Below are 21,371 nucleotides of genomic sequence, written 5' to 3' on the forward strand. Positions count from 1 at the left end.
GGGTCCAGCGTGCTGGAGCGCGGGGGCACTGGGGCTAAGTCATCATGGTCAGTGTCCCTGTGTGTGCCCATGGTATGCCTGGAACACTCTCTCTTCCGCTGCTTTTTTTGGTGAACTCCTACTCCTTTCTTGACAATTGCATAAATGTCACATCCTCTGTTAAGTCTTCTCTGACACCCCCAGGCAGAATTTATTTCTTCCTCCTGGAGGCCCTGGGAGCTCATCACACAGGCTTTTGAAGGGTTCACCGGTCCCTCGAGGGCTTGGCTGGATTCTCATTTTCTCCAGTGAGGCTTGAGAACTCAGTGGATGTGAGCATTGACTGTGGGGCAGGTAGGACAGTTAGTGTTCCCTTGCTTTGGGGCCAGGAGATGCCTTGGGGAGATGTCCTTGGTCCAAGAGATGTCCCGGAGACACCTCTTACTCTTTGAGAACCATGTTGAGAGATGAGAAATGAGATTCTGTCTACACACATATCTTGGATGAAGGTCATTTTATATCAAAGCGCCGTCTATCTGGGTATGGAAACCCTCTCCATGCACACGGACAAGAAAGAGGGTAGGTATGTATGGAACAACAGACAGCTCAGCTCCAGAAAAGAGAGGAAGTCTAGCCGTGTGCCTCTGCAGGGTTGTGCTGAGTGAAAGACGCCAGGCAGAGAAAAAGCAAATCACTCAAGATTTCAATCCTCTGTGGTTGAGCTCCCATTTGACCCAGCAATACCACTGCTGGGAATATATCCCAGAGAGGCAAAAAAGTACAATCGAAACAACATCTGCACATGTATGTTCATCGCAGCACTGTTTACAATAGCCAGAATCTGGAAAAAACCCGAATGCCCCAAAACGGATGACTGGTTGAGGAAACTTTGGTACATCTATACAATGGAATACTATGCAGCTGTTAGAAAAAAGGAAGTCAAGAATTTTGTAGTTAAGTGGATGGGCATGAAAAATTTCATGCTGAGTGAAATGAGTCAGAAAGAGAGAGACAGACATAGAAAGACTGCACTCATCTATGGTATATAGAATATCAGAGTGGGAGACTAATACCCAAGAACTGTAGAAATAAGTACCAGGAGGTTGACCCCATGGCTTCGCGGCTGGCCTCACGTTCCGGGGAAAGGGCAACTCAGAGAAGCGATCACCAACTACATTGTAGTTGAAGGCCATGTGGGGGAAGGGAGTTGTGGGCTGAATGAGGGCTAGAGACTGAGCACAGCGGCCACTCAACACCTTTATTGCAAACCACAACAGCTAATTAGAGAGAGAGAACAGAAGGGAATGCCCTGCCACAGTGGCAGGGTGGGGTGGGGGGGAGATGGGATTGGGGAGGGTGGGAGGGACGCCGGGTTTACGGGTGGTGGAGAATGGGCACTGGTGAAGGGATGGGTTCCCGAACTTTGTATGAGGGAATTATAAGCACAAAAGTGTATAAATCTGTAACTGTACCCTCACGGTGATTCTCTAATTAAAAATAAATAAATTATAAAAAAAAAAGATTTCAATCCTCTGTATAACTGAAAGAGACGAAGCCAATGAATGAACACAACAAAACAAAACCCCGGGGATGCTGTTGGCAGACTGGCAGGGTGCAGAGTGGGGCGTGGGTCACATGGACAGCGGTGGATGAGAACCAGACTTGGGTGGTGTACTTGGTGTAGTATGGAATGGCTGTTGTGATTGAAACTGGCTACCCACCACTTACACAACAAACCAAAACCACAACACGAGTCCAATCCCCGGCTGGTGCTTCTGCTCCGTCAGCTGGGCACCGGCTGTCATCTGCATGGATTTCTACAGCTCTTCATCGCAGACGCCTGGGGGAGGGTGGAAGTTCACAGCGTTGGCCAGATCCTCTGTGGGAGAGAGGGAGGCGAAGGCAGTGTCCTTGCAGTCTGGGAATAGTGGCGGATTCAGGGACTCTGATGCTGCTGATGGTATGGGGTGTTGAGGGTATGAGTGACAAAGGGGCAGGTGGGGATGACGAGCATGAGAGCTGTCAGGGTGGATGGTAGGGATCTTAGTTGGGCACAGGTGGGGTTTTCACCTCAGGTGAGTTCTGCACCGTTGTTCTCCAGCCCTTTGGGATTTGTGGCCCCCACCTTCTGCAGGAGTGGTCCTCCCCTCCTGCCTCCTTATTCTGCCTGCCCCTCCCCACCCACGGCTTGTCCGGGGCTTCTCACTTGGCTCCTCATCCTAGACTCTCTCTGGACACTAGTTTTTGGTTGTTGTTGGTGGTGGGATTGGTGGGATGGTGCGGGTGTATGTGTGTGTGTCGGGGGGGGGGTGGTTTCCTTGGATCTAATTTAGGCTGCTTCCAGATCTCTGCACTTCCACCTAGACCCAGAGACAACTTCCCAATGATAGTCCTTTTTTTTTTCCATTTTGGGTCACACCTGGCAATGCTCAGGGGTTACTCCTGGCTCATGCACTCAGGAAGTCCTTCTGGCAGTGCCCGGGGGACTATATGGGATGCTGGGAATCGAACCCAAGTTGGCCACGTGCAATGCAAACGCTCTACCCGCTGTGCTATCGCTGCAGCCCCACCCTCTTCCCCCCCAATGATAGTCCTTTGAGGGGCTTATTAGAGTGAGAGGTTTTTTCTTTTGGCTTGGGGACCATACTTGTGGAGGCTTACTCCTAGCTTTGTACTAAGGGATCACTCCTGCAAGAGTTGGGAGTCTGTCTATGGCGCTGGGGATCGAACTGGGGTCAGTTTCATCCAAGGCAAGTGCTGTAAGCCTAGACTGAGGGATTTTACTACCAGAGGATTGCATTTCTTGTTGAGAGCGTGTTCCCAGTTCTGAGAGCTTCCTCCTGAAGAACACAGCCAGCCGTGGAAATGGACTTTTTGTTTGTTTGGGGACCACACAAGGATTACTCCTGGGTCTGTGCTTGGTTATCACTCCTGGTGGGCTCTGGGGGGCATATGGGATGCTGGGGATCGACCCCGGATCTATCACGTGGAGGCAAGTTCCTACCTGCTATACTATCCCTCCAGTCCTGAGAATGGACTTTTAAAAGCAAAGCCTCATATTAACAAATCTGCCAAAATGATCTCTTTTATTCTGTTTTTTTTTCTTTTTGGGTCACATTTGGTGATGCACAGGAGATACTCCTGGCTTTGCGCTCAGGAATTACTCCTGGTGGTGCTGGGAATCGAACCTGGGTTGGCTGTGTGCAAGACAAACACACTAGCTGCTGTACTATGGCTCCAGCCCTGTGTTTTGTTATTTATTTATTTTTTTAAGAATGCATCTTCTATTATTTCCACGGAGAGATTTTATTATCTCATACTATTTCCAACCTCTTAACGTAGCTTAACCTATTTGCGTATTTATATAGTTAGCAATAAATTTGTTTGTATTTCCATCTCAGCTTGTTCAAAATTCAAAATCATTCCATTCTTCTGCTAATTTATGTCAGATTTGGTGATAGCACCAGAATCTGGGGGTGGTGGCTAAATTCTCCTGTAAACACAGTGAAGGCATGATTGCCAGTTTACTACACAGAGAAGCAGCCTGAGCTGAAGCGGCTCTGGGAGGGGGGGAGGCCCCTCCAGCCATGCCCTGCAGTCTAGAGGGCGTGTGGAGGCTGGCAGGAGAGACTGTTCCAGACCTTTAGCGCCACACAAGATCACTTTTTTACTTTTCTTTTTTTTTTTTGGCAATTCTGGGACTAGAACCCAGAGCCTCATGTTTGCAAGGCAAGTACTCTATCACTGAGACACATTCTGGCTCCAAGATCATATTTAAGGAAATCATTGTGTTTGGCCTCCTGATATTTGTATCTGTTGATGACTGACAACTGGCATCCCTCTGGTGCTTGATTATTTCATTCAAGTATGAAGTGGGTATGTAGAAATTTCTTCAATGATCAACAGTATTGGGCCAGAGAGAGAAAGTGCAAGGGTGGAGGCACTTGTCTTGCACACAGTCGACTTCCGTTTGATCTTTGGGACTGAGTATGGTTTCCCGAGCAACACCAGAATGAACCCTGAGCACAGAGTTAGGAGTAGCTTCTGAGCACTGCTGGGTGAGGCCCCCAAACTCAACAGGATAAAGGATGTGCTGCATTTCTGATATATATTGCTCTCTGAAAGTATTTTCTTTCTATTTTGCAAATGTCTTCAAATTGACCCAAACTTTGGACTTGGCAAAAAAGACCATTAAATTTACACAGGACCCAGAGTTCTATATCTAGCTTAGCCATTTTGGCTTCAACTAGAGGAAGTCACTGGTCTTTGATTTTTGCTTACACCCCCTTAAGATGGAAATAGTGACCCTTGAAGATGTTTGTAATCTTTGATGTTTGTGAAAAGAGTTATGAATGTTAAATATTACTGGAGCTAATTTCATTTTGATGTATTATTCTTACCTTGAAAGTTCTTTGGCTAGGAATTGTGTTGTTTTGGAAAAATTCTTAGCATAAAGATTCTCCCTGAACTTAATATTGGTGAACCCACTTCCGTTTTCAGCCTGAGTCAACTCAATGCCCAAAGTTGTTTCCGAGACTTGGAGCTGTGACTACTAAGCCAGGTTGGGGGCAGAGTTCTGGATTTCTCCTCACAGTGCTCACCAGTTGGCCTGAAATAAAAATCCCCATTATTTTATTTTTAATTTATTTAATTTATTTTTATAAAGTTGTTCACAATATATGATTATATTTAATATTTGAACACCAATCCCACCACCATTACACTTTCTCACCATCATATTTCCATCCTGAACTCCAAACCCTGCCCCCAAAGCAGAACTGAAATAATTTATTTTGTTTTGCTTGTTATGTTTTGTTTTGCCTGCTAAAAATGACCCAAAAAAAGTTTCTTAGAATATAATCCCCATTCTTGCCTGTGGTGCCACCTGTCATCTCTCAGGCTCCATTTCAAGAGTCGATTCTCCTGGAATCTACTAACTGGCCCAGCAGGAATCAGTTCTGCCCTGTTACTGCTCCGTGTCCCACTTTGTGAACTGTCCCTCTCCAATGACCAGCCTCTGATGGCAAAGGTCACCAGAGAGAAGTGTCTGGAGGGCAGGCACTGTTGTTGTTGTGGATCACTGTGCAGTGCCCAGCACCTCAAAATGTGCGGAGAGAAGTGTCTGGAGGGCAGGCACTGTTGTTGTTGTGGATCACTGTGCAGTGCCCAGCACCTCAAAATGTGCCTGGTGTTGAGTGGGTGCTTGAGCGAGCTGCTGCTGAGTTAAGGATGGATGGAGAGAGGTCTTGTTCCTCCAGTCCTTGAAGGCGGAATTGATTCCCGTTGAAGTTTCTCATGCTTTCCTCTTCATCAGAGTCTGGCATGTGGAAAGTTTCCAACAGGTTATTTTATTTTATTTTTTAAAAATACCTAGAGGGGCTGGAGCGATAGCACAGTGGGTAGGGCGTTTGCCTTGCACGCGGCCGACCCGGGTTCGAATTCCAGCATCCCATATGGTCCCCTGAGCACCGCCAGGAGTAATTCCTGAGTGCAGAGCCAGGAGTAACCCCTGTGCATTGCCAGGTGTGACCCAAAAAGCAAAAAAAAATAAATTAATTAATTAAAAAAATACCTAGAATAGGGGCTGGAGCGATAGCACAGCGAGTAGGGCGTTTGCCTTGCACGCGGCTGACCTGGATTCGATTTCCAGCATCCCATATGGTCCCCTGAGCACTGCCAGGGGTAATTCCTGAGTGTAGAGCCAAGAGTGACCCCTGTGCATCATCGGTGTGACCCAAAAAGCAAACAAAAAAATACCTAGAATATATTTATTTATTTATTTTGGCTTTTTGAGTCATACCTGGCAGTTCTCAGGGGTTACCACTGAGTCTGCACTCAGGAATTATTCCTGGAGGTTTTGAGGGACCATATGGGATGCTGGGGATTGAACCCAGGTTGACTGCATGAAAGGCAAATGCCTTACCTGCTGTACTATCACTCTGGCTGACCCAAAGGCTTCTAGTAAGTTAGTTGAGCGAATTTATTTCTAGGTTAGAGGTCCATGTCTCTGAAAAACAGGAGAGAAAGGCTAAGTATTAATATATACTAAAGATGTCATTGTATTTCTTTTTTTCTTAGTACTTAAACAATGCTTTGTTTTATATTGATTAGCTTAGAAGGATATATGGGTTATTTGGAAGATCTTGGCAGTTAAGTGGTTACATATCATGCTTATTTTTATTTTTTAGTTTCATCTCAGTTCTGTTTTGTGACATTATGATCCTGGACTCTATAAAATTCTAATGAATGGGCTGCATGCATAAAATAGATTTAAAATTTGAGTTGATGTCATTGTTCAAGGGAAGAGCACTTATATGTTCACCGCAGCACTGTTTACAATAGCCAGAATCTGGAAAAAACCCGAGTGCCCTAGAACAGATGACTGGTTGAAGAAACTCTGGTACATCTATACAATGGAATACTATGCAGCTGTTAGAAAAAATGAGGTCATGACGTTTGCATATAAGTGGATCAACATGGAAAGTACCATGCTAAGTGAAATGAGTCAGAAAGAGAGAGACAGACATAGGAAGATTGCACTCATCTGTGGAATATAGAATAATAGACTATAAGACTAACGCCCAAGAATAATAGAAATAAGTACCAGGAGATTGTATCCATGGCTTGGAGGCTGGTCTCTCATTCTGGGAAACTCAGAGAAGGGAACACCAAGTAAAATGTGATTGGAGGTCATGTGGGGGAAAGATGATGCGGGCCGAATACAGACTAGAGACTGAACACAATGGCCACTCAACACCTTTATTGCAAACCACAACACCTAATTAGAGAGAGAGAATGAAAGGGAATACCCTGCCATAGTGGCAGTTTGGGGTGGGGGGAGACGGGACTGGGGAGGGGGGGAGGGATGTTGGGTTTACTGGTGGTGGAGAATGGGCACTGGTGAAGGGATGGGTTATCAAACTTTGTAAGGGAGAAACATGAGCACAAAAATGTATAAATCTGTAACTGTACCCTCACGTTGACTCACTAATTAAAAATAAACTATTAAATTAAAAAAAATAAAAATAAAACCATTTGCCTACATAATTATATATGGAAAAAAATAAATAAATTCTATTGAAAAAAAATAAAATTTGAGTTGAAAATATGTGTAATTGGACTTTCTCAATATTTTAAATAAATAATACTTATTTGGTTTTTATGTTACCAAACGTTCTATTGCTATTTTTATGAAACTATGATAAACATCTGTAGGAGTTTTAATTTTATTATTTATTATCATTTTTATTTTTAATTGAATCACTGTGAGACACCGTTACAAAGTTGTTCATGGTTGGGTTTCAGTCATACAATGTTTCAATACCCTTCCCTTCAACAGTGTACGTTTCCCACCGCTAGTTTCCATCCCTCCACCCCTATCTACCCCAGCCTGCCTCTAATGACAGGCACTTTACTTTTCTCTCTCTCTCTCTTTTCTCTCTGTGTCTCTCTCTCTCTCATTCTTTTCTCTCTTTTTCCTTTTGGACATTATGGTTTGTAGCAGCTTTAAAACCTAATGAAGAGTGGGGGCTGGAGCAATAGTACAGTGGGTAAGGCGTTTGCCTTGCATGCAGCCTACCCGGGTTCGATTCCCAGCATCCCATATGGTCCCCTGAGCACTGCCAGGGGTGATTCCTGAGTGCATGAGCCAGGAGTAACCCCTGTGCATCGCTGGGTGTGACCCAAAAAGCAAACAACAACAACAACAAAAAACCTAATGAAGAAAATCAGAGTCTCCCTTGGATGAGTTTTTTAATTAATTTATTTATTCCGATTTTCCTCCTATACTTTATACAAACACTGTGGTTTACAAAGTTGTTCATGATGATTTATTACAGGCATTCAATATTTCCATACCAATCCACCACCATTAAACCTTCCGTCCACCATTGCTTGGATGAGTTTGAAATTTTCTTTCTTCGGAAAAGTAGTGTAAACATAGTTAACATAAAGTATGCTGAAGTGTGTTTACATTTATCCTAATGTAAATGTATCCTGATAGTTTCCTCTTAATAGAAATTATTGATAATTATGCTTAGTATCAAAATAATGGCAACCCACGTGTTTATAAGTGGCCATTTGCCATCTTTTCTGCAGCTTCTTTACCCTTACTGTATTTGAGAAAATTTTTCTAATAGTGAGGTTTATAAAACTCTACTTAAAAAATTTTATATCCTTTTTAGCAGATGGGCTGACCGGCTTATGGTCTCCATGGTAACAAGGTTTTGGTTTTTTTCCCCTCTTTTTAAAATAGCCTAAAGTCACAGAAGGGAACTTAGATATTAATAGCATAAAAAATTTCAGTGTGAAAAACAGTTATTACATATGCAGTTTTTGATTACTTGTTTCTTGATCTGGAATTATTTATGATAGAGCAACTATGATTAAGCATATCTGAATATAATTTTAATACTTGTACAGATTAGGGCATGGTGATTTATTTGCTGAAATGATTAACTGATGCACACCCTGTTTCCATTTAGCTGCTTCTTCCTAACTTCCTTTTGCTGGCCAACTCAGCCTAAATGCTAGCCTCCACTTAGGAGTCAACTGACTGTACTAGTGCATTGAATTATGTTAACATCTATGAGAAGAAAAACCAGTGATCTTTATTTAGTCTTGTGTGGTGTCTCTGGGCACATGTTTTTATAGTAAGCATGAAGTGTGTTATTGTGCACACTACAGGAAAAGCACAGAAAGCACAGGTGATTTCTTAGGGCTTCCATGCACGTGTACTTGATTAGGTTCTGGTATCTTTGACTGACACATACAAAGAACTGCATCGCTAACCTCAACTGGTACATAAATGATTCTCTAAGAAGAGAATTCTGGCATTCATGTAAAGATATTTTTAAAAGAGGGGCAGATTTGTTGTGCTAAAATTCTGGCTTCCCCCCCCCCCCAAAGTATCTATTTTTGGTACATGACTGGGTCTCACACACACGCACACAAAATTCTTATTTTTGTAAAGTCATGACATATTCTTGCTTTGTTTAGCTGTAAATACTGACACAGATGGTTATTCTACCCAAAGACCTAGAGTAAAGGATGCATTTTTCTCTAAACCTGCAGGAATTTATTAAACACATCTCCAGTGCCCCACTCTTGTGATGGCCCTTTGGAATATGTTATTGGACCTTACTCTTCCCCCCCCCCAATATCAACAAGAATTTTTATTACTCTCTAGCAGCCATGTGTTCTTAGGCTTTCTTGCCCGATGCTTCTGGGGCAGGTGCTTCCTGAGTGGAGCTTTCGACCTGGTGTCTGGCCTGCAGCAGCGTTCCTAACTGAAGCCTGAGCAGCCCCAGGAGCTGTGGGCGGCACCTCTGCAGCAACTGCGTGTTTGGGAGACGCTTCCAGGACAGCTGCTCTCCGAAGTGCCCTGACTTCAAGGTTGATTATTCTGTTCCTCATTTTCTTTGTCTTCATGACTGCAATGATCATAACCTGGCATTTTGGCGTCCCTTTCTCTGGCTTCAGTCTGCTTGACCCATCTTGGAGCTGCCCATTTTGTGTTGATATCTGCTCTTCCCCCAAGCTTTCCGGACATGCTTTGGACGTGCGCTGTGTGGGAACTTGAGGAAGAAGTCCATGTGCTGCATGCCTGTGAAGGGCATAGTCTGTCTTCTTACCCGAGAGCATCGCCTGCCAACCAAAACCTGGTTCTGATCAATATCATCGATGACCACGACCAGCTTCCCAGCATGACGTCCGAAGACATAAGGAGCTCCGCTGACCTCCACAAAGCTCCTGAATACCATCTTGGCGGCATTCGGCAAGAACAGGACCTTGCGTCTTTTTAGGAGATTGTCTGGGTGTCTCAAGAGCTGCTCAGACTTCTTCCTCCTGTTTTCCACTGTCATGTCTCTATATTTACTTTCTGTCAGCTGATCAGACTGAGCTGTGCAAGACCCAGTGTGGAGAGGAAGTGTGAAAACAGTTTCTGATTCTACTGGGAAAAAACAACAACCCCCCAAAGTGTTACTTACGTGCTTGTGATAGAGATTTCGTGGGAGTTTGTTTGGCGGAGTGGGGGGGCGGGGTGGGGGTGGGGGTGGTGGCTGACCGCTGATGGGGCTCTTGCCATGGCTCTGCTTTGGGACCATGACCTGGCAGGCCGAGATCCTGACCCATAGTCAAGCTGTCCTTCCACCACAGATCCTCATTCTCTCTCTCTCTCTCTCTCTCTCTCTCTCTCTCTCTCTCTCTCTCTCTTGACTATTTGGGTCACACCCAGTAATGCTCAGGGGTAACTCATGGCTCTGAACTCAGGAATTACTCCTGGCGGTGCTCAGGAGACCATATGGAATGCCGGGGATTGAACCCGGGTTGGCCTCGTGCAAGGCAAACGCCCTACCCGCTGTGCTATCGCTCCAGCCCCAGCTCCTCACTCTATTGGACTGATTTTGTAGGCTCCTCCACAAAACGTTTTTATGCATGTGCTTCCTCTGAGAAGTGATTCCAGGAGCAAGAGTGAAAAGAGTGAGAAACCAATCCCAGAAAGTGTTGGTAAACTGGTCAGCACTGGGATGGGCTCGTGGTGGATGACACTCTGCCTTTCTGAGGAGCCAGATGGAACTGTCCACTCTGAAAATCACAAGGGAGGAATTTGTCCATGGGCCTCAGCTCCACTCTGACCACTGGTGGTTGCACAAGGCTTAGCCCCCATAGGCTGCCAGGTGGCATATGCACGAGTGCCACACATCCTGCATCTCACTGTCCCCATAGGCTTGGGGTAGGAAGCCGAAGGCCACAGAAGGGACCACATCAGGCCAGTGAAAGGTCTGGTCATGCCAATGTGATGACTTGGTGCCATGCATCACCGCAGCTGATGGGGGTAGGAGGTGGGGGCTAGAGGAGATGAGTCCTTGTGCCTCTCAAGGACATCCACTGTCCTTGTCACTTCATTTGCACACCCTTGCTGAAGACCAAATAAATTCACCCATGCCCTTCCTGGTAACTTAGCCGGTGAGTCTGCAGTCTCATATATTAGAAATCTGTGCTGACAATCTTGCCTTCTTGATCCCACATCTCTGCTCACTGAATAGAAATCACTGGTGCCCTTCCAGGCTCCCTGGCACCTTTCCAGCAGGCCGGTGCCAGTAGCCTGGGACTCCTTGCCATGATGTTCGAATCAGAATAATCAGAGTCAACGGCAGATTCTTCATCCAACTTAATACCTCTGAGACCTTCAGAGTCCGCTGCAGATCATCTTTCTGCGTTCCTGCTGCTGGCGGCCTTTGATAGATGCCCCTTTCCTCAGCGGGAGCTGTGGCTCCCAGCCTGGCCCATGCTGAGCTGGGCTCTGGGTATAGACTCAGAGGCCCTGAGAGAAAGTGGCAGCAGAATGTTGAAAAGGACAGAATTGCTCAGTGAGATGCCTAACTTGCAGGAGAACTTAGCAGTGGGTCTGGAAAGGGCAAAATCTCTCTCTCTGGAGCACCTAGAGGTTTGTAAGCTCATTTCCCTGTGTCCAGATCCCAGCTCCTCGAGGCTCCTGTTTTCCTTCCAGGGCCCTGGTCAAGCACAGTCTGCATATAGAGCTGCTTTCTGTCCTCGCCCGGCCTTTCAGCCCTACATTTGGGCCCTGCACCTGATTCCCAGCTTTGTTTGCCTGTGGCTGCAGGAAGTGAAGAGCAACTGAAATAGTGTCAGAGAAGCAGTTGGCAGGGTGTCTCGTGTGTGTGTGCTGGTGGTACGAGTCAAACCTGACTTCTCAGGTGCAAGAGAGATCGGTCCAGAGACTAAAGTGGGTGCTTTGCATGGGGGAGGCCTGTGTTCCCTAGCACTGCTGGGTGTGGTCCCAAATCAAAAATAAACAAAGGGGCTGGAGTGATAGCACAGCGGCTAGGGCATTGACCTTGCACGTGGCCGACCCGGGTTTGGTTCCCAGCATCCCATATGATCTCCTGAGCCTTGCCAGGAGTAATTCCAGAGTGCAGAGCCAGGAGTAACCCCTGTACATCGACAGGTGTGACCCCCAAAGAAAAAAAAAAACCAAAACAAAATGACAACAACAACAACAAAAATACCCAGGATCGGGACCTCTTCAAGCTCTCCAAAGCTGGTAACAAAAGCACAGCAGCTCTCGATTCTTAGTACTACCATCAAGCTCAGGCCATTCACGTCCCACATACTCAGCATTCACATTCCATCTGCCTCTCATCAGCCCACTGAGGTAAGAGCATTGAGAAGGAACTGCAGACCGGGGCTGTCCACTCAGCTTCGCACAGCAAGGAGTCAGTGGTCTACTGCCATGAACCGGCGGGACCCACTCCTGAGCCCACGCCGTCATCATCTGTCTTACCCTGAGTCGGTGGAGCAGAGTCCATGGCAAATGCAGTCTGTGGACATTCAGGAGGATGTTGGGATGTGAGCCTCACTGCAGCTGGGCAGTGTTCTTCAACCTTTCTGCACCTGTGCACGTACAGTGGAGTAGAAGCCACCAAAAGAGAAACGTGAGGGAGAGAGGACGAACAAAGATGGGCTGTGTGTTTGCCACTGCAGAGGGCAGAGCTGCTTGATTCCAGGCTTTATTTTGAGGGGAGGGGGCTGTTGTTTGTTTGTGCCTGCCTGTGCTCAGGCTTTATACTTGGTTCTGTACTCGGAGGTCATTTCTGGTGGTGCTTGGGGCACCATATGAGATGCCAGGGATCAAATCCTGGTCAGACATGCAAGGCAAACACTCTACCCTCTGTACTATTGCTCTGGCCCCAAATTCAGGCATTTTTAGGAGCCCTGTGAGAGGCGTCTCTGGACTGTCTGCTGGGGGCTGACCTGAAGAAGCATGTTTGTTGGTTTCTGCTACTGTTGGCCAAGAGTGCTCATGGGTTCTGCCTACACTGTAACTGTGGGCGCAGGTGTGAATGTGGTGTGGAGACTGTGAGCCTGGAACCTCGGCTGGCATTTGAGAGCACTGTGGAGGGAGAGGGGGAACAGAAGGATGGAACAGAAGGAACAAAAGGATGGTGCTGTCAGATTTTACCTGTTGAACCTAGCTGACACAGCTGAATGGCAGGGCTGTGAGGTTGTGAGCTGGTGAGCTGGACATTAGATACAGATATTAGATACACACATTAGCTGGACATTAGATAAATTCCAAATTGATTCATTGACTAAACGGATGTCGAGAAAGTTATGATGCTCATGAACTCACTTCCTCTTTATTTTCTGTTAAAAAGAAAAGAGGAATATTGCTAACTTGTAAACAGGGATGTTAGCAATATGGGGCCCGAATGATAGTACAGCAGGTAGGGCGTTTATTTTGCATGCAGCCAACCCGAGTTTGATCTCCGGCATCCCTTATGGTTCCCTGAGAACTGCCAGGAGTAAATCCTGAGTGCAAAGCCAGGAGTAACCTCTGAGCATCACTCAGTGTGACCGCCACCCCCCCACCACGACAAAAAAAATGGAAAAGAAAAGAAGTATGACCCACTTTGACTGTTACTTCCAGAGACCCTGAGTTAGGTTTCCAAGCATGGCATGCTTCCTGTGCCCAGCACTGCCAGAATTACCAGGAATGGCCCCTGATTCCTGAGCATGGTTGGGGAGACCCCCAAATAATAAGTAGTGTAATCTCTAAGTGAGGGTATGTAGGGTCACCTGGTGGGAAGGACCCAGGAAGAGGGTAGAGAAAGAGAATAAAGTCTATAATTCAGTTGCTGCTCGCTGTTCCTTTGCAGCTGGGGTGTGAGGAAGTAAACGCTCACCGAGAGCCTGGATGTGTGGCTCGGGGGTTCTCACTGTCCTGCCTCTCCCCTCACCTCACTCGCAGTCTCCTTCACTCAGTGTCCTTTTAGAAGTCTCCTTTGATTTAGAGTCAGCAAAAGGTTCCTGGTAACCATCATCCCTGTATATGATGTGCAGAAAAACCCACTTCAGCTCCTTCTGCCCGAGGAGTTTGACTGGTTTCTTCACTGACAGCCTGCGCCCGGGCTGCCTGCAACCTGTGGTCGGCACACTGGTGGTCTGCCAGAAATTTCTCCTTGATCATGTCGCAGCTTTCTGATCTGGGTGCCGAGTTGTCACGGGGCATGCGAGACGCTGCACAGTGTAGGGTGCAGCTCCTCTGACAAATAGTTCTTTTGTTTTCCCCCGTCTGCAGGTGACTGGGGTATAGGATGCAGGTCTAGAGCATCCGGGGAAGGAATATACCAAACCAACTCTGGTAAGGGTTCTGTGTTTATTATTTGTTTTGGGGTCATAACTGGTAGTCTCAGGGGCTACTCCTGGCTCTGTGCTCAGGGATCTTTCCTGCGGGGCTCAGGAGAGTGGATGGGTGCCAGGGATAGAATCAAGGTGGGCAGTGCAAAGCAAGTGCTCCAACTCCTGTGGTATCTCTCCGTCCTGGACTGGGGTGCCCTCTTCATCGTGGTCTGCTAGTACTTATGACCCTGTTGCACAGGGTTCAGATTCTGTTTCTGCCACTTTCTCACCTACGACCTTGTCCACATTACTTACCCCCTTCCTGACGCAGTTTCCTCATCTGTAGAATGAAATAATAATAGAAAAATAGGTGTAAAATAATGGGCTAGTGGCATTAGTTAGCATGGAATTAAATATTGACTGTTTAATTTAAAATTTTTTGATTCCTTTGATTATGGATTAGATAAGATTATAAGAAGATTTGACAGTATCTAAGTCAGTTTAGAAAAACTAAAACCACAATGTGGAATGGTCTGTATACAGTCTACTAAACAATGAATTAAACCTTAAATGTACATGCAGTAAATTCCCATGAGCATTCCGTCGTGTGTGAGGTGAAATGCAATCTCTTCTTCCTGAAGGGACTAATGGACTTCTTCATGGGAGCCTCCATGGACATTGTCCCCATCCTGGCCCATCTGGATGCCTCTCATCTCATCTGCTGATGGCAGCTAGCCCAGGTCCTCATGCTGATTTGTGTCCAAAGGACACTTCCTCATCCCAAAGCTGATATGCTAATTTCAGAGATGTGCCAGCCTCCCTGTCTAAAATTGCTCTCAGTTCACACTTCACATCCTGCCTTCTGCTCTCTTTCCTTCCTCGTTTGTCATTGCTTTGCTCTGAGCAAAGCCAGACTTGAAGGAGGTTCCCTTTCCTCCCCACTGTCCTCTGCCACAGCAGACGTGCTGTCTGTCTTGCTCAAGTTTCAGGGCTCTTGGTGAGACTTCCTCACTGTGTGTTGGGAGAGGAGGATGTCACTGATTGTCAGCCATGTCTAGTGTGGCTTCCCCACAAAAGAAGGATCGCTGGAGGGTCTGGCCCACCTGCCACTTTTGTCTGCCATAGGAATGCATGTATGGGGCAGAGCTGCAGTTCTTCTTTGTTTGGGGGTGATTTAAAACAAGCTCTCCAATATCACAGACACAGTGCAGAAAGGAACTGGATGAAAACGGGAATATAATGAGATGAAGAAGAGTCCATGAAGGACCAGTGTGTACACATTATTGTAGCTGCCTGAATGGTTTTTTTCTTTTTTTAAAAAATTTTTTTTATTTTATTAAATCACCATGTGGAAAGTTACAAAGTTCTCAGGTTTATGTCTCAGTTATACAAGACTCAAACACCCATCCCTTCACCCATGCCCATATTCCACCACCAAAGACCCCAGTATACCTCCCCCCCGCCCCCATCCCCCATCCTCGCCTGCTTAGTTGATAAATTTCACTTCACTTTCACTTTACCTTGATTACATTCCATATTTCAACACAACATTCACTATTATGGGAGTTTTCCCCCAAGAAAGATAGCCCTACTGCCAATGCAGCATTTGATAATTAGTTTTCCATTGCTGAGAATGGAGAGATATGAAGTCCCGTTGTTTCAAGTACATAGAATTTTTCCCCCTCCTTCCCGCGCCACCAAGTTCATGCCTGCTTAATGAATAGTCCTCATATTATGGCTGACACCACACCGCCCGACCAGAAAAAGGGGTATTTCCCGTCCTCGGCCGGCGTGGGGCTATGGCTTAGTTCAGTCTAGGGACATGGTTGCAAGTAGTTTCTGGAGCTGGAAGTAGTCTAGTTAGGCTCCGGATTCTGGTTGATCAGCAGCATCACGGCCACACAAAAGTGTGGCCACCCGGATTGAGTCTCGGCGGAGCATGCGCTGGTATTGGCCCGAGACTTCCTAAGCATCCCGCTGTTCCAAGTACATATTTTTTCCCCCTCCCATTCCCGCGCCTCTAAGTTCATGCCTGCTTAATAGACCTCATAATATGGTGGACACCACACCGTGTTTCTCCCAGAAAAGGGAAAATAACCAAGAAAGAAGGATATTTCCTCACCTCGGCTGGCATGGGGCTTTGGCTTAGTTCACAGTCCAAAGAAATAGCTGCTACTTTGATTACCTTCAACATTTCAACAAAAAACTCAGTACTATTGTTTGGAGTTTCCCCACACAGTAAGACCTGCTAAAAAGGAACCTTTTCAAGTTGCTGACAATCAAGAGATATTATGTCGCGTGGCTGTGACAGCAGCCGCACGGTTTTGGATTTCTATATGAAGTCCAGGGAAAATTCTGCTGGTAATTGCATCACTGTGATCTTTTACTTCCCTTTTGTGGTGCTCATATGATGGAAAAGCCTGGAGAGAAAAACCCTGCCCCGTTGGCGGCGCGTGGGCCAGTAGCTTCGATCACACAGTCTGGAGGCATTTTTGGGGAGCTGCTCGTGTCCAAAGTAGTTCAGTTGCCTCCGGGGTCGAGCTCGTGCAGCAGCAGAAAGGAACGTACCCACATGGCGCTGTGCTTAAATATCAGCACAAGGCGGATCCGGACGTCCCACCCCCTGGGCTCTCCCGGGCTTCCCACGGGTACCTGCATTCTCTAAAAACTGGCAGTCGCCTCGCTGCGTTCAATGAGAAAGAGTTGAGAGAGGAGACCCTGCCCCGTGGGCGGCGCGTGGGCCAGTAGCTCCGATCACACAGACTGGAGGCATTTTTGGGGAGCTGCTCGTGTCCAAAGTAGTTCAGTTGCCTCCGGGATCGAGCTCGTGCAGCAGCAGAAAGGCTGAATGGGTTTTTTCTTAAGTCTAGAAAGGGGCCAAAGTGGTAGCACAATGGTAAGGGTAAGACATTTACCTTGCATGTGGGTGATCCATGTGGTATGATTCCTGCACTACATGTGATCCCCTAAGCACTGCCAGGTGTGGCCCAAACCTTCCCTCATCTCCAAATAAATACATAAAGTGAGAATATCTCCTGGGAGTGGAGAAATAGCTTAAAGGAGCCCTGACATCAATCCCCAACACAAGATGGTCTCCTGAGCACCTAGTTGGAGTCACTACCGAGTATTACCCCATGTTACTCCAAGACAAAAACAAAAAGATCCCAGTTATTTCTGTTTATGGACCTTGATGCCTCAGGAATTTCAGATGTTGGTCAATGCTTATCTGTAGACCAATGAGAAGAGCAGTTAAATGGGCCGAAAAGAGAGAACAGGGAATGGGGTGCTTGCCTTTCATGTGGCCAGCCCTGGTTGGATCATTTGTATTGCATAGGATCCTCCAAGTACTGCCAGGAGTGATCTCTGAGCACAGAGCCAGGACACAGAACCTAGCAAAACCCACTCTTCTCTGGTGCAAAGAAAACAATGCTTAACTGAAAGTTTCCGAAAGTGTTCTAAATAAAAGAGTATGGGAAATGAATTTACCTAATCATCTTTAATATTTGCGGAGAAGAGATGGCCTGGGCTCTCAGATTATCCACAAGACAGCCAGCCTTCCTTCCTTCCTTCCTTCCTTCCTTCCTTCCTTCCTTCCTTCCTTCCTTCCTTCCTTCCTTCCTTCCTTCCTTCCTTCCTTCCTTCCTTCCTTCCTTCCTTCCTTCCTTCCTCCCTCCCTCCATTCCTCCTTCCCTTCCATTCTTCCTTTCATCTTTCCCTTCTGGATGACCAAGGCTTACTCACATACTTGCGGTGCCTGGATTTCACACTGGCAATACTGTCAACCGTTTTACTTGGCAAGTGTGCAGTGCCCAGATGGGTCTCATGCTTGCATGCATCCTACTACTGGGCCACATTTTTGGCCCCTCAAAATAGTCTTCATCATTATTTTTGTGATCATTCTTTTATAACTGATTTGTTGTTGTCACAGCATAGAATGAAATTTCTGGGGTTTAGATTCATAAACTAATGTGTGAAATACTCTCCTTACCCACCACCAAAATTCAGTACCATCTTCCATCAAAATGATGCCTTCTGGGGCTGGAGCAATAGCAAAGTGGGTAGGGCATTTGCCTTGCACGCGGCCAACTCGGGTTCAATTCCCAGCATTCCATTGGGTCCCCCGAGCACTGCCAGGAGTAATTCCTGAGTGCATGAGCCAGGAGTAACCCCTGTGCATCGCCAGGTGTGACCCTCCCCCCCAAAAAAAAAGGGAAAATTTTTTTAAAAAATGATGCCTCCTTTCTCCCTCCAGTAGCCATCCAAGTTTTCATTAAAATTAGGAGTTTTATTGGTTTGGGCAAGGTTGTCTGCTTCAGTTATTCACATTTCACATATGAGTGAGAATGCCCCATAATTCCCCTTCACTTCCTTTTCTTGTTTCACTTAGTGTAACATGGTGCTTCTTTATTTTGCTTTTCAAGATAACCTGCTGTATCTGGAACCATTATATCGTTTCTCTTTCCTATTTTGGGAGTTAGAAATCACAGTCTCTACATATGCCGTCAGCAAATGTACTCCAGTTGTGTCCTGAACTCTGTGAAATGAATGTGAGAGAAATAGTGCGGTGGCTGCAATGCCTGCTGGCAAACATGTGGTCATGAGTTCAAATCCCCCGGGGTCCACACATACACTGAGTACCAGCCTGGCAGCTCGGTCGTCTTTGATTCCTAGTGTCTCAAGGAACTTCTAGTCATACCCATACCACAGCTAGTTGTGTGTAAGCACCATGTAAAGGGTGTGAATAAAAGACGGTGAGTAGGTAGGGAGTGATCCCTGGGGAGCATGTGTGAGTGTGCCACAATGACTCCCGGTATCACCTTCATTGTGTATCTCTACCAAGATTGTGACTCCCAGCAATCAGCTGTGCGAATGTTGTAACTAAAGGAGTGTGAACACTGCTTTGGCTATAAATCCTCAGTTACAAACAAGGAAGAGCTATGGGAATGTATGTGACTATTTAGCAGATTATATTATGTATTTTCATTTCTGTAAAATAGTAAAAAATAAAATCTGTGCATTTTATACATTTATATAACATTATGATCTCTGGTTGTATAACTTTACTGTACATATTATAAGTATATAAGCAAACCAGAGCCTGGCAAGCTCCCCGTGGCGTACTCATATGCCAAAACCAGTAACAATGATGGGTCTCATCCCCTGACCCTGAAAGAGCCTCCAATGTGGCACCTTTGGGAAGGACGAGTAAAGAGAGGCTTCTAAAATCTCAAGGCTAGGACGAATGGAGACGTTACTGAGACTGCTCGAGAAAATCGACGATCAATGGGACAATGATGATGATGATAAGCAAACCAAAAAATATTGAGTCTGAAAAATATTTTATGTTTATTATTTTTTCCTCCCTATAATATTTTTGAGAGAAGTGCTCTAGAGCTCAAACTGTACTTCTTTGAAAATTATTGTATTTGTTGATTTTTTGTAAATAATTAAAAAAATTCTGCTTAGACAAAAAAATAATAAAAGGAGTGTGAAGCTCGGTGAGTCCCACAGTGAGCGGTGTGACCCCAGCAAGCACACAGCCAGATGCCACAGCTAGGCCTGTGTCGCTGGTCATCATAAGAATATCAGCCACACAGGCTGGAGAGGCATCTGGACAGGGTGCAAATGCTTGCCTGCACACAGCTGGCCTGGGCTAAAGCCTGGCGCTGTGTATTGTTCCCAAGCATGACCAGGAGTGATCCCTGGCACAGAACCGGGAGTAAGCACCACTGGGCGTGTCCAACAAAACAAACCAAAATGGTAAACTAGATCAGATTATATAAGGTACTTACATTCCAGAATATTAATTTAGTGAGCACTCAATTGGTATCCATGTTTGCTCAATTAGGATAGTACTGATTATTCAGGGTTTTTTAAGTTTTAAATGTTTTTTATTGAAAAGCTACATAGACTCTTGGTAAAACATCTAATATCTGGAGTCATGATGGTAACAGGTAACAGAAGATAATCTGTTAACCTTTTGGTATACAACTTCCCTTATTTTTCCTCTAGGTTCCTGGAGACAAAGGCAAATGCAGTTTTGAGCAGGGGCAAACACCCTACCCACTGTACTATGGCTCTGGCTCCAACTCGTGCAATTAAAAAAATTGTCATAATGCCATGGTTTACTGAGTTATTCACAGTATGTTGTTTTAGGCATTAAATGTTCAATACCAATCCTACCACCAGGGTGCCTTCCCTCCATCAATGTCCCCAGTTTCCCACCCACCACCCCAGCCTGCCCCCTGCAGGTACAAATTTTATTCATATTGTTTGTTACAACACAAAGGCAAATAAAATGATCAGATCTTAGATTAATAAAAGTCAGTTTGTGATAATCGTTCCATCTCACAATGATGTCACTACAGCCATTGTCTGAGGATCCCTGTACTGGTGAGAGCTAGCTGAGTTTCCGTGTTACTGTTTAGTATCACTGCGCTTGATGGGCTCCTCTGCAGCCTTCCCTTCAGTTTGCTGTGATTCTACTGGGCTGACAGTCCTATGAAATTTTGAGGTGATCGGGAGCTATAGATCTGGAACAATTCGGTGGCTTCACAGTTTGGAGACGTTCAGCTGTGGAGCGGGGCCACTTCTGTGTGGGAGAGTATTGGGCAATCTGCCTGGCCCCATTCCCAGAGGGCCCCAGAGTTCTCAGCCTGGACAAGTCTACCTGGGAAGATTCAGCGGTATCATGTTCTTTTGGAGATATGATGCTAGGCCATTTTTTCTGCCAGCAAGGTGGCGGGTGTGCGCCATTTTGTTTTTTAAGCCCCAAATGACACCTGCTTACTTTGAGTAATAGAAAACTAGCAATGTAGAACACATGATTTAGAGTGTACTGGATTCACACGTTGAGTCTCAGAAAATACTTTCGTATATAAGTTTTTGAACGGTCTGGGAATAGAACCCAGTACTCACACAGGTCAGGCTTTCCTACTGAGCCATGTCCTGGCCCCTGCAGTACTGGATTTATTAGAACAGTAATCGTTCTCGAACCTACTTAAAGGAAATAATGTGATTTGAAATATCTGAGGACCTTATTATAGTCTAGTTTTACTTTCCAACTCAGCATGATGGTTCTCCTGTGCATTAATAATGCATTAATCATTGCTTTTAAGTGCAGCTCTTTCATTGTAATGGTGTGCGATGAATACACATTTAGCAAACATTTTCTGCGTTTTGATGGTTTAATCAACTTTGTGCTATCAGTGGGACTATACCGATGGATACAGCTCAGTCACTTTTGT

General features: G+C 45.8%; 1 protein-coding gene and 1 pseudogene across 2 annotated transcripts in view; one reads left to right on the plus strand and one right to left on the minus strand.

Annotated features, from left to right (window-relative positions):
* Positions 1 to 21,371, plus strand: part of CACNB4 (calcium voltage-gated channel auxiliary subunit beta 4) — a 320,764-nt gene that overhangs the window by 23,129 nt on the left and 276,264 nt on the right. The gene's annotated exons all lie outside the window — the stretch shown is intronic.
* LOC101538302 (60S ribosomal protein L14-like) lies at positions 9,180 to 9,888 on the minus strand (annotated as a pseudogene).

Source organism: Sorex araneus, chromosome 1, assembly GCF_027595985.1.
Source record: "Sorex araneus isolate mSorAra2 chromosome 1, mSorAra2.pri, whole genome shotgun sequence".
NCBI classification, from domain to species: Eukaryota; Metazoa; Chordata; class Mammalia; order Eulipotyphla; family Soricidae; genus Sorex; species Sorex araneus.